The sequence below is a fragment of the Equus caballus genome, unplaced genomic scaffold, assembly GCF_041296265.1.
Source record: "Equus caballus isolate H_3958 breed thoroughbred unplaced genomic scaffold, TB-T2T haplotype2-0000437, whole genome shotgun sequence".
Lineage (NCBI taxonomy): Eukaryota > Metazoa > Chordata > Mammalia > Perissodactyla > Equidae > Equus > Equus caballus.
Window position 1 is genome coordinate 5,692,883 of NW_027222394.1, and position 12,102 is coordinate 5,704,984.

Sequence of the window (12,102 nt, forward strand, 5' to 3'; positions counted from 1 at the left end):
CAGGTGGTAGCAGCATGTCCGGAACATGGTTCTGGCACGTCGGAGACATGGTTCCGGCATGCCCGGCAGGTGATTCCTGAGTGTCCGGCATGTGGTTCTGGCACCTCTGAGAGGTGGTTCCGGCATGCCCGGCAGGTGGTTCCGGAGTGTCTGCCGAGTGGTTCTGGCGTAGTCGGCAGGTGATTTTGCCGTGTCCAGCAGGTGGTTCTGGGGAGTGGATCAGGTGGTTCCGGCATACTCTGCAGGTGGTACCGGCGTGTCCGGAATATGGTTCTGGCAAGTCTGAGAGGTGGTTCCGGCATGGCCGACAGGTGATTCCGGAGTGTTCGCCAAGTGGTTCTGGCATAGCCGGCAGGTCATTTTGCATGTCCGGCGGTGGTTCCGGCGTGTCGAGCCGGTGGTTCCGGCGTGTCCGGCAGGTGGATCTGGCGTGACCTGCACGAGGTTCTGGCACGTCTGAGAGTTGGTTCCGGCATGCCCGACAGGTGATTCCGGAGTGTCCGCCACGTGGTTCTGGCGTACCCGGCAGGTGATTTTGGTGTGTCTGGCAGGTGTTGATTGCAAGTCGAGCATTTGGCTCAGGCATGCTCAGCAGGTGCTTCCGGCGTGTCTGGCACGTGGTTCTGGTCTGTCTGAGATCTGGTTCTGGCATGTCCGGCTGATGATTCCGGAGTGTCCACCAAGTGGTTGTGGCATACCCGGCAGGTGATTTTAGCATGTCAGGTAGGTGGTTCCAGCGAGTCGAGTAGGTGGTTCCGGTGTGCTCGGCAGGTGTTTCAGGCGGGTCTGGCAGGTGGTTTCGGTCTGTTCGGGGTGTGGTTCCAGCATCTCAGGCACATGGTTCTGGCACGTCAGATAGGTGGTTCCGGCCGGCCCGACAGGTGTTTCCATGGTGTCCGCCAAGTGGTTCTGGCATAGCTGGCAGGTGATGTTGGCGTGACCGGCAGCTGGTTCCAGCCAGCCCGGCAGGTGATTCCGAAGTGTTCACCAAATGGTTGTGGCGTAGCCGGAAGGTGATTTTGGCGTGTCCAGAAGGTGGTTTTGGCGAGTCGAGCAGGTGATTCTGGCGTGCTCGGCAGGTGCTTCCGGTGTCATTGCCATGTGGTTCCGGCATGTCTGAGAGGTGGTTCCGCCATGCCCGGCAGGTGATTCCGAAGTGTCCGGCATTTGGTTCTGGCACCTCTGAGAGGTGGTTCCGGAATGCCTGGCATGTGATTCCGGAGTGTCTGCCGAGTGGTTCTGGCGTAGCCAGCAGTTGATTTTGGCGTGTCCACTAGGTGGTTCTGGGGACTGGATCAGCTGGTTCCGGCATACTCGGCAGGTGGTACCGGAGCGTCCAGAACATGGTTCTGGCAAGTCTGAGAGGTGGTTCCGGCACGCCCGACAGGTGATTCCGGAGCGTCCGCCAAGTGTTTCTGGCGTACCCGGCAGGTGATTTTGGCATGTCCGACAGGTGTTTCTTGCGTGTCGAGCAGGTGGCTCAGGCATGCTCAGCTGGTGCTTCCGGCGTCTCTGGCACGAGGTTCTGGTGTGTCTGAGAGATGGTTCTGGCATGTCGGGCAGATGATTCCGGAGTGTCCACCAAGTGGTTCTGGTATACCTGGCAGGTGATTTTGGCGTGTCAGGAAGGTGGTTCCGGCTAGTTGAGCAGGTGGATCAGGCGTGCTCGCCAGGGGGTTCAGGCGGGTCTGGCAGGTGGTTTCGGTCTGTTCGGGGAGTGGTTCCGGCATCTCAGGCACATGGTTCTGGCATGTCAGAGAGGTGGTTGCGGCCGGCCCGACAGGTGTTTCCGGAGTGTCCGCCAAGTGGTTCTGGCGTAGCTGAAAGGTGATGTTGGCGTGACCGGCAGGTGGTTCCAGCCAGCCCCGCAGGTGATTCCGGAGTGTCTGCCGAGTGGTTCTGGCGTAGCCGGCAGGTGATTTTGGCGTGTCTAGCAGGTGGTTCCGGCGAGCTCGGCAGCTGGTAACGGCGTGTCCGGAACATGGTTGTGGCACGTCTGAGAGATGGTTCCGGCATGCCCGGCAGGTGATTCCGGAGTGTCCGGCATGTGGTTCTGGCACCTCTGAGAGGTGGTTCCGGCACGCCCGGCAGGTGTTTCCGGAGTGTCTGCCGAGTGGTTCTTGCGTAGCCGGCAGGTGATTCTGGCGTGTCCAGCAGCTGGTTCTGGGGAGTGGATCATGTGGTTCCGGCATACTCGGCAGGTGGTACCGGCGTGTCAGGAACATGGTTCTGGCAAGTGTGAGAGGTGGTTCTGGCATGCCCTACAGGTGATTCCGGAGTGTTCGCCAAGTGGTTCTGGCGTAGCCGACATGTCATTTGCCATGTCCGGCGGTGGTTCCGGCGAGTCGAGCCGGTGGTTCCGGCGTGTCCAGCAGGTGTTTCTGGTCTGTCCGGCAGGTGATTCTGGCGTGTCCGGCACGACGTTCTGGCACATCTGAGAGTTGGTTCCGGCATGCCCGAAAGGTGATTCCGGAGTGTCCGCCACGTGGTTCTGGCGTACCCGGCAGGTGATTTTGGCGTGTCTGGCAGGTGTTTCTGGCAAGTCGAGCATTTGGCTCAGGCATGATCAGCAGGTGCTTCCGGCGTGTCTGGCACGTGGTTCTGGTGTGTCTGAGAGCTGGTTCTGGCATGTCCGGCAGATGATTCCGGAGTGTCCACCAAGTGGTTGTGACATACCCGGCAGGTGATTTTAGCATGTCAGGTAGGTGATTCCGGCGAGTCGAGTATGTGGTTCCGGCGTGCTCGGCAGTTGGTTCAGGCGGGTCTGGCAGGTGGTTTCGGCCTTTTCGGGGTGTGGTTCCGGCATCTCAGGCACATGGTTCTGGCACGTCTGAGAGGTGGTACCGGCCGGCCCGACAGGTGTTTCCATGGTGTCCGCCAAGTGGTTCTGGCATAGCTGGCAGGTGATGTTGGCGTGACCGGCAGGTGGTTCCAGCCAGCCCGGCAGGTGATTCCGAAGAGTTCACCAAATGTTTGTGGCATAGCCGGCATGTGATTTTGGCGTGTCCAGCAGGTGGTTTTGGCGAGTCGAGCAGGTGGTTCTGGCGTGCTCGGCAGGTGCTTCCGGTGTCATTGGCATGTGGTTCCGGCATGTCTGAGAGGTGGTTCCGCCATGCCCGGCAGGTGATTCCGGAGTGTTTACCAAGTGGTTCTGGCGTAGCCGGCAGGTGATTTTGCATGTCCGGCAATGGTTCCGGCGTGTCGAGCCGGTGGTTCCGGCATGTCCGGCCGGTGGTTCCGGCATGCCCGGCAGGTGATTCCGGAGTGTCCGGCATGTGGTTCTGGCACCTCTGAGAGGTGGTTCCGGCATGCCCGGCAAGTGATACCGGAGTGTTCGCCAAGTGGTTCTGGCGTAGCCGGCAGGTGATTTTGCATGTCCGGCAATGGTTCCGGCGAGTCGAGCCGGTGGTTCCGGAATGTCCGGCAGGTGGTTCCGGCATGTCCGGCAGATGGTTCCGACATGTCCAGCACGTGGTTCCAGCATGCCCGGCAGATGATTCCGATGTGTCCGGCATGTGGTTCTGGCAGCTCTGAGAGGTGGTTCTGGAATGCCTGGCCTGTGATTCCGGAGTCTGCCGAGTGGTTCTGGCGTAGCCGGCAGTTGATTTTGGCGTGTCCACTAGGTGGTTCTGGGGAGTGGATCAGCTGGTTCCGGCATACTCGGCAGGTGGTACCGGCGTGTCCAGAACATGGTTCTGGCAAGTCTGAGAGGAGGTTCCGGCACGCCCGACAGGTGATTCCGGAGCGTCCGCCAAGTGTGTCTGGCGTACCCGGCAGGTGATTTTGGCATGGCCGAAAGGTGTATCTTGCGAGTCGAGCAGAGGGCTCAGGCATGCTCAGCTGGTGCTTCCGGCGTCTCTGGCACGTGGTTCTGGTGTGTCTGAGAGCTGGTTCTGGCATGTCCGGCAGATGATTCCGGAGTGTCCACCAAATGGTTCTGGTATACCTCGCAGGTGATTTTGGCGTGTCAGGAAGTTGGTTCAGGCTAGTTGAGCAGGTGGATCAGGCATGCTCGGCAGCTGTTTCAGGCGGGTCTGGCAGGTGGTTTCGGTCTGTTCGGGGAGTGGTTCCGGCATCTCAGGCACATGGTTCTGGCACGTCTGAGAGGTGGTTGCGGCCGGCCCGACAGATGTTTCCGGAGTGACCGCCAAGTGGTTCTGGCTTAGCTGAAAGGTGATGTTGGCGTGACTGGCAGGTGGTTCCAGCCAGCCCGGCAGGTGATTCCAGAGTGTCTGCCGTGTGGTTCTGGCGTAGCTAGCAGGTGATTTTGGCGTGTCCAGCAGGTGGTTCTGGCGAGCTCGGCAGGTGGTAGCAGCATGTCCGGAACATGGTTCTGGCACGTCGGAGACATGGTTCCGGCATGCCCGGCAGGTTATTCCTGAGTGTCCGGCATGTGGTTCTGGCACCTCTGAGAGGTGGTTCCGGCATGCCCGGCAGGTGGTTCCGGAGTGTCTGCCGAGTGGTTCTGGCGTACTCGGCAGGTGATTTTGCCGTGTCCAGCAGGTGGTTCTGGGGAGTGGATCAGGTGGTTCCGGCATACTCTGCAGGTGGTACCGGCGTGTCCGGAATATGGTTCTGGCAAGTCTGAGAGGTGGTTCCGGCATGGCCGACAGGTGATTCCGGAGTGTTCGCCAAGTGGTTCTGGCGTAGCCGGCAGGTCATTTCGCATGTCCGGCGGTGGTTCCGGCGAGTCGAGCTGGTGGTTCCGGCGTGTCCGGCAGGTGGATCTGGCGTGACCTGCACGAGGTTCTGGCACATCTGAGAGTTGGTTCCGGCATGCCCGACAGGTGATTCCGGAGTGTCCGCCACGTGGTTCTGGCGTACCCGGCAGGTGATTTTGGTGTGTCTGGCAGGTGTTGATTGCAAGTCGAGCATTTGGCTCAGGCATGCTCAGCAGGTGCTTCCGGCGTGTCTGGCACGTGGTTCTGGTGTGTCTGAGAGCTGGTTCTGGCATGTCCGGCTGATGATTCCGGAGTGTCCACCAAGTGGTTGTGGCATACGCGGCAGGTGATTTTAGCATGTCAGGTAGGTGGTTCCAGCGAGTCGAGTAGGTGGTTCCGGTGTGCTCGGCAGCTGTTTCAGGCGGGTCTGGCAGGTGGTTTCGGTCTGTTCGGAGTGTGGTTCCAGCATCTCAGGCACATGGTTCTGGCACGTCAGATAGGTGGTTCCGGCCGGCCCGACAGGTGTTTCCATGGTGTCCGCCAAGTGGTTCTGGCATAGCTGGCAGGTGATGTTGGCGTGACCGGCAGGTGGTTCCAGCCAGCCCGGCAGGTGATTCCGAAGTGTTCACCAAATGGTTGTGGCGTAGCCGGAAGGTGATTTTGGCGTGTCCAGAAGGTGGTTTTGGCGAGTCGAGCAGGTGATTCTGGCGTGCTCGGCAGGTGCTTCCGGTGTCATTGCCATGTGGTTCCGGCATGTCTGAGAGGTGGTTCCGCCATGCCCGGCAGGTGATTCCGAAGTGTCCGGCATTTGGTTCTGGCACCTCTGAGAGGTGGTTCCGGAATGCCTGGCATGTGATTCCGGAGTGTCTGCCGAGTGGTTCTGGCGTAGCCAGCAGTTGATTTTGGCGTGTCCACTAGGTGGTTCTGGGGACTGGATCAGCTGGTTCCGGCATACTCGGCAGGTGGTACCGGAGCGTCCAGAACATGGTTCTGGCAAGTCTGAGAGGTGGTTCCGGCACGCCCGACAGGTGATTCCGGAGCGTCCGCCAAGTGTTTCTGGCGTACCCGGCAGGTGATTTTGGCATGTCCGACAGGTGTTTCTTGCGTGTCGAGCAGGTGGCTCAGGCATGCTCAGCTGGTGCTTCCGGCGTCTCTGGCACGAGGTTCTGGTGTGTCTGAGAGATGGTTCTGGCATGTCGGGCAGATGATTCCGGAGTGTCCACCAAGTGGTTCTGGTACCTGGCAGGTGATTTTGGCGTGTCAGGAAGGTGGTTCCGGCTAGTTGAGCAGGTGGATCAGGCGTGCTCACCAGGGCGTTCAGGCGGGTCTGGCAGGTGGTTTCGGTCTGTTCGGGGAGTGGTTCCGGCATCTCAGGCACATGGTTCTGGCATGTCAGAGAGGTGGTTGCGGCGGGCCCAACAGGTGTTTCCGGAGTGTCCGCCATGTGGTTCTGGCGTAGCTGAAAGGTGATGTTGGCATGACCGGCAGGTGGTTCCAGCCAGCCCCGCAGGTGATTCCGGAGTGTCTGCCGAGTGGTTCTGGCGTAGCCGGCAGGTGATTTTGGCGTGTCCAGCAGGTGGTTCCGGCGAGCTCGGCAGGTGGTAACGGCGTGTCCGGAACATGGGTGTGGCACGTCTGAGAGATGGTTCCGGCATGCCCGGCAGGTGATTCCGGAGTGTCCGGCATGTGGTTCTGGCACCTCTGAGAGGTGGTTCCGGCACGCCCGGCAGGTGTTTCCGGAGTGTCTGCCGCGTGGTTCTTGCGTAGCCGGCAGGTGATTCTGGCGTGTCCAGCAGGTGGTTCTGGGGAGTGGATCATGTGGTTCCGGCATACTCGGCAGGTGGTACCGGCGTGTCAGGAACATGGTTCTGGCAAGTCTGAGAGGTGGTTCTGGCATGCCCGACAGGTGATTCCGGAGTGTTCGCCAAGTGGTTCTGGCGTAGCCGACATGTCATTTGGCATGTCCGGCGGTGGTTCCGGCGAGTCGAGCCGGTGGTTCCGGCGTGTCCAGCAGGTGTTTCTGGTCTGTCCGGCAGGTGATTCTGGCGTGTCCGGCACGACGTTCTGGCACATCTGAGAGTTGGTTCCGGCATGCCCGAAAGGTGATTCCGGAGTGTCCGCCACGTGGTTCTGGCGTACCCGGCAGGTGATTTTGGCGTGTCTGGCAGGTGTTTCTGGCAAGTCGAGCATTTGGCTCAGGCATGCTCAGCAGGTGCTTCCGGCGTGTCTGGCACGTGGTTCTGGTGTGTCTGAGAGCTGGTTCTGGCATGTCCGGCAGATGATTCCGGAGTGTCCACCAAGTGGTTGTGACATACCCGGCAGGTGATTTTAGCATGTCAGGTAGGTGATTCCGGCGAGTCGAGTATGTGGTTCCGGCGTGCTCGGCAGGTGGTTCAGGCGGGTCTGACAGGTGGTTTCGGCCTTTTCGGGGTGTGGTTCCGTCATCTCAGGCACATGGTTCTGGCACGTCTGAGAGGTGGGTCCGGCCGGACGGCAGGTGTTTCCATGGTGTCCGCCAAGTGGTTCTGGCATAGCTGGCAGGTGATGTTGGCGTGACCGGCAGGTGGTTCCAGCCAGCCCGGCAGGTGATTCCGAAGAGTTCACCAAATGTTTGTGGCATAGCCGGCAGGTGATTTTGGCGTGTCCAGCAGGTGGTTTTGGCGAGTCGAGCAGGTGGTTGTGGCGTGCTCGGCAGGTGCTTCCGGTGTCATTGGGATGTGGTTCCGGCATGTCTGAGAGGTGGTTCCGGAGTGTCTGCCGAGTGGTTCTGGAGCCAGCCCGGCAGGTGATTCCGAAGAGTTCACCAAATGGTTGTGGCGTAGCCGGCACGTGATTTTGGCCTGTCAGGAAGGTGGTTCCGGCTAGTTGAGCAGGTGGATCAGGAGTGCTCGCCAGGGGCTTCAGGCGGGTCTGGCAGGTGGTTTCGGTCTGTTCGGGGAGTGGTTCCAGCATCTCAGGCACATGGTTCTTGCACGTCAGATAGGTGGTTCCTGCCGGCCCGACAGGTGTTTCCGGAGTGTTCGCCAAGTGGTTCTGGCGTAGGTGAAAGGTGATGTTGGCCTGACCAGCAGGTGGTTCCAGCCAGCCCGGCAGGTGATTCGGGAGTGTCTGCCGAGTGGTTCTGGCGTAGCCGGCAGGTGATTTTGGAGTGTCCAGCACGTGGTTCTGGGGAGTGGATAATGTGGTTCCGGCATACTCGGCAGGTGGTACCGGCGTGTCCGGAACATGGTTCCGGCAAGTCTGAGAGGTGGTTCTGGCACGCCCGGCAGGTGATTCCGTAGCGTCCGCCAAGTGTTTCTGGCGTACCTGGCGGTGATTTTCGCCTTTCCGACAGGTGTATCTTGCGAGTTGAGCAGGTGCCTGTGGCATGCTCAGCTGGTGCTTCCGGCGTCTCTGGCACGTGGTTCTGGTGTGTCTGAGAGCTGGTTCTGGCATCTCCGGCAGATGATTCCGGAGTGTCCACCAAGTGGTTCTTTTATACCTGGCAGGTGATTTTGGCGTGTCAGGAAGTTGGTTCCGGCTAGTTGAGCAGGTGGATCAGGCGTGCTCGCCAGGCGGTTCAGGCGGGTCTGGCAGGTGGTTTCGGTCTGTTCGGGGAGTGGTTCCGGCATCTCAGGCACATGGTTCTGGCACGTCTGAGAGGTGGTTCCGGCCGGACCGACAGGTGTTTCCATGGTGTCCGCCAAGTCATTCCGGCATAGCTAGCAGCTGATGTTGGCGTGACCGGCAGGTGGTTCCAGCAAGCCCGGCAGGTGATTCCGAAGAGTTCACCAAATGGTTGTGGCGTAGCCGGCAGGTGGTTTTGGCGAGTCAAGCAGGTGGTTCTGGCGTGCTCGGCAGGTGCTTCCGGTGTCATTGGCATGTGGTTCCGGCATGTCTGAGAGGTGGTTCCGGCATGCCCGGCAGGTGGTTCCGGAGTGTCCGGCATGTGGTTCTGGCACCTCTGAGAGGTGGTTCCGGCATGCCCGGCAGGTGATTCCGGAGTGTTCGCCAAGTGTTTCTGGCGTAGCCGGCAGGTGATTTGGCATGTCCAGCAATGTTTCCGGCGAGTCGAGCCGGTGGTTCCGGAATGTCCGGCAGGTGGTTACGGCATGTCCGGCAGGTGGTTCCGGCATGTCCAGCACGTGGTTCCAGCATGCCCGGCAGGTGATTCCGGAGTGTCCGGCATGTGGTTCTGGCACCTCTGAGAGATGGTTCCGGCATGCCCGTCAGTTGGTTACGGAGTGTCTGCCGCGTGGTTCTGGAGTAGCCGGCAGGTGATTCTGGCGTATCCAGCAGGTGGTTCTGGGGAGTGGATCAGGTGGTTCCGGCATACTCGGCAGGTGGTACCGGCGTGTCCGGAACATGGTTCTGGCAAGTCTGAGAGGTGGTTCCGGCATGGCCGACAGGTGATTCCGGAGTGTTCGCCAAGTGGTTCTGGCGTAGCCGGCAGGTCATTTCGCATGTCCGGCGGTGGTTCCGGCGAGTCGAGCCAGTGGTTGCGGCGTATCCAGCAGGTGTTTCAGGTCTGTCCGGCAGGTGGTTCTGGCGTGACCGGCACGAGGTTCTGGCACGTCTGAGAGTTGGTTCCGGCATGCCCGACAGGTGATTCTGGAGTGTCCGCCACGTGGTTCTGGCGTACCCGGCAGGTGATTTTAGCGTGTCAGGTAGGTGGTTCCAGCGAGTCGAGTAGATGGTTCCGGCGTGCTCGGCAGGTGGTTCAGGCGGGTCTGTCAGGTGGTTTCGGTCTGTTCGGGGTGTGGTTCCGGCATCTCAGGCACATGGTTCTGGCACGTCTGATAGGTGGTTCCGGCAGGCCCGACTGGTGTTTCCATGGTGTCCGCCAAGTGGTTCTGGCATAGCTGGCAGGTGATGTTGGCGTGACCGGCAGGTGGTTCCAGCCAGTCCGGCAGGTGATTCCGAAGAGTTCACCAAATGGTTGTGGCGTAGCCGGCAGGTGATTTTGGCGTGTCCAGCAGGTGGTTTTGGCGAGTCGAGCCGGTGGTTCCGGCATGCCCGGCAGGTGATTCCGGAGTGTCCGGCATGTGGTTCTGGAACCTCTGAGAGGTAGTTCCGGCATGCCCGGCAGGTGATACCGGAGTGACTGCCATTTGGTTTTGGCACCTCTGAGAGGTGGTTCCGGAATGCCTGGCATGTGATTCCGGAATGTCTGCCGAGTGGTTCTGGCATAGCTGGCAGCTGATTTTGGCGTGACCGGCAGGTGTTTCCAGCCAGCCCGGCAGGTGATTCCGAAGAGTTCACCAAATGGTTGTGGCATAGCCGGCATGTGATTTTGGCGTGTCCAGCAGGTGGTTTTGGCGAGTCGAGCAGGTGGTTCTGGCGTGCTCGGCAGGTGCTTCCGGTGTAATTGGCATGTGGTTCCGGCATGTCTGAAAGGTGGTTGCTCCATACCCGGCAGGTGATTCAGGAGTGTTCGCCAAGTGGTTGTGGCGTAGCCGGCAGGTGATTTTGCATGGCCGGCAATCGTTCCGGCGAGTCGAGCCGGTGGTTCCAGCATGACCGGCAGGTGGTTCCGGCATGCCCGGCAGGTGATTCCGGAGTGTCCGGCATGTGGTTGTGGCACCTCTGAGAGGTGGTTCCGGCATGCCCGGCAGGTGATACCGGAGTGTTCGCCAAGTGGTTCTGGCGTAGCCGGCAGGTGATTTTGCATGTCCGGCGGTGGTTCCGGCGAGTCGAGCCGGGGGTTCCGGCGTAGCCGGCAGTTGATTTTGGCGTGTCCACTAGGTGGTTCTAGGGAGTGGATCAGCTGGTTCCGGCATACTCGGCAGGTGGTACCGGCGTGTCCAGAACATGGTTCTGGCAAGTCTGAGAGGTGGTTCCGTCACGCCCGACAGGTGATTCCGGAGCGTCCGCCAAGTGTTTCTGGCGTACCCGGCAGGTGATTTTGGCATGTCCGACAGGTGTTTCTTGCGAGTCGAGCAGGTGGCTCAGGCATGCTCAGCTGGTGCTTCCGGCGTCTCTGGCACGTGGTTCTGGTGTGTCTGAGAGCTGGTACTGGCATGTCCGGCAGATGATTCCGGAGTGTATACCAAGTGGTTCTTGTATACCTGGCAGGTGATTTTGGCGTGTCAGGAAGGTGGTTCCGGCTAGTTGAGCAGGTGGATCAGGCGTGCTCGCCAGGGGGTTCAGGCGAGTCTGGCAGGTGGTTTCGGTCTGTTCGGGGAGTGGTTCCGGCATCTCAGGCACATGGTTCTGGCACGTCTGAGAGGTGGTTGCGGCCGGCAGGACAGGTGATTCCGGAGTGTCCACCAAGTGGTTCTGGTGTAGCTGAAAGGTGATGTTGGCGTGACCGGCAGGTGGTTCCAGCCAGCCCCGCAGGTGATTCCGGAGTGTCTGCCGAGTGGTTCTGGCGTAGCCGTCAGGTGATTTTGGAGTGTCCAGCAGGTGGTTCTGGGGAGTGGATAATGTGGTTCCGGCATACTCGGCAGGTGGTACCGGCGTGTCCGGAACATGGTTCTGGCAAGTCTGAGAGGTGGTTCTGGCACGCCCGACAGGTGATTCCGTAGCGTCGGCCAAGTGTTTCTGGAGTACCCGGCAGGTGATTTTGGCATGTCCGACAGGTGTTTCTTGCGAGTCGAGCAGGTGGCTCAGGCATGCTCAGCTGGTGCTTCCGGCGTCTCTGGCACGTGGTTCTGGTGTGTCTGAGAGCTGGTTCTGGCATGTCCGGCAGATGATTCCGGAGTGTCCACCAAGTGGTTCTTGTATACCTGGCAGGTGATTTGGGCGTGTCAGGACGGTGGTTCCGGCTAGTTGAGCAGGTGGATCAGGCGTGCTCGCCAGGGGGTTCAGGCGGGTTTGGCAGGTGGTTTCGGTCTGTTCGGGGAGTGGTTCCGGCAACTCAGGCACATGGTTCTGGCACGTCTGAGAGGTGGTTCCGGCATGCCCGGCCGGTGACTCCGGAGTGTCTGCCGAGTGGTTCTGGCGTAGTCGGCAGGTGATTCTGGGGTGTCCAGCAGGTGGTTCTGGGGATTGGATCAGGTGGTTCCTGCATACTCGGCAGATGGTACCGGCGTGTCCGGAACATGGTTCTGGCAAGTCTGAGAGGTGGTTCCGGCATGCCCGACATTTGATTCCGGAGTGTTCGCCAAGTGGTTCTGGCGTAGATGGCAGGTCATTTTTCATGTCCGGCGGTGGTTCCGGCGAGTCAAGCCGGTGGTTGCGGGGTGTCCGGCAGGTGTTTCCGGTCTGTCAGGCAGGTGGTTCTGGCGTGTCCGGCACGAGGTTCTGGCACGTCTGAGAGTTGGTTCCGGCATGCCCGACAGGTGATTCCGGAGAGTCCGCCACGTGGTTCTGTCGTACCCGGCAGGTGATTTTGGCGTGTCTGGCATGTGTTTCTTTCAAGTCGAGCATGTGGCTCAGGCATTATCAGCAGGTGCTTCCGGCGTGTCCGGCACGTGGTTCTGGTGTGTCAGAGGGCTGGTTCTGGCATTTCTGGCAGATG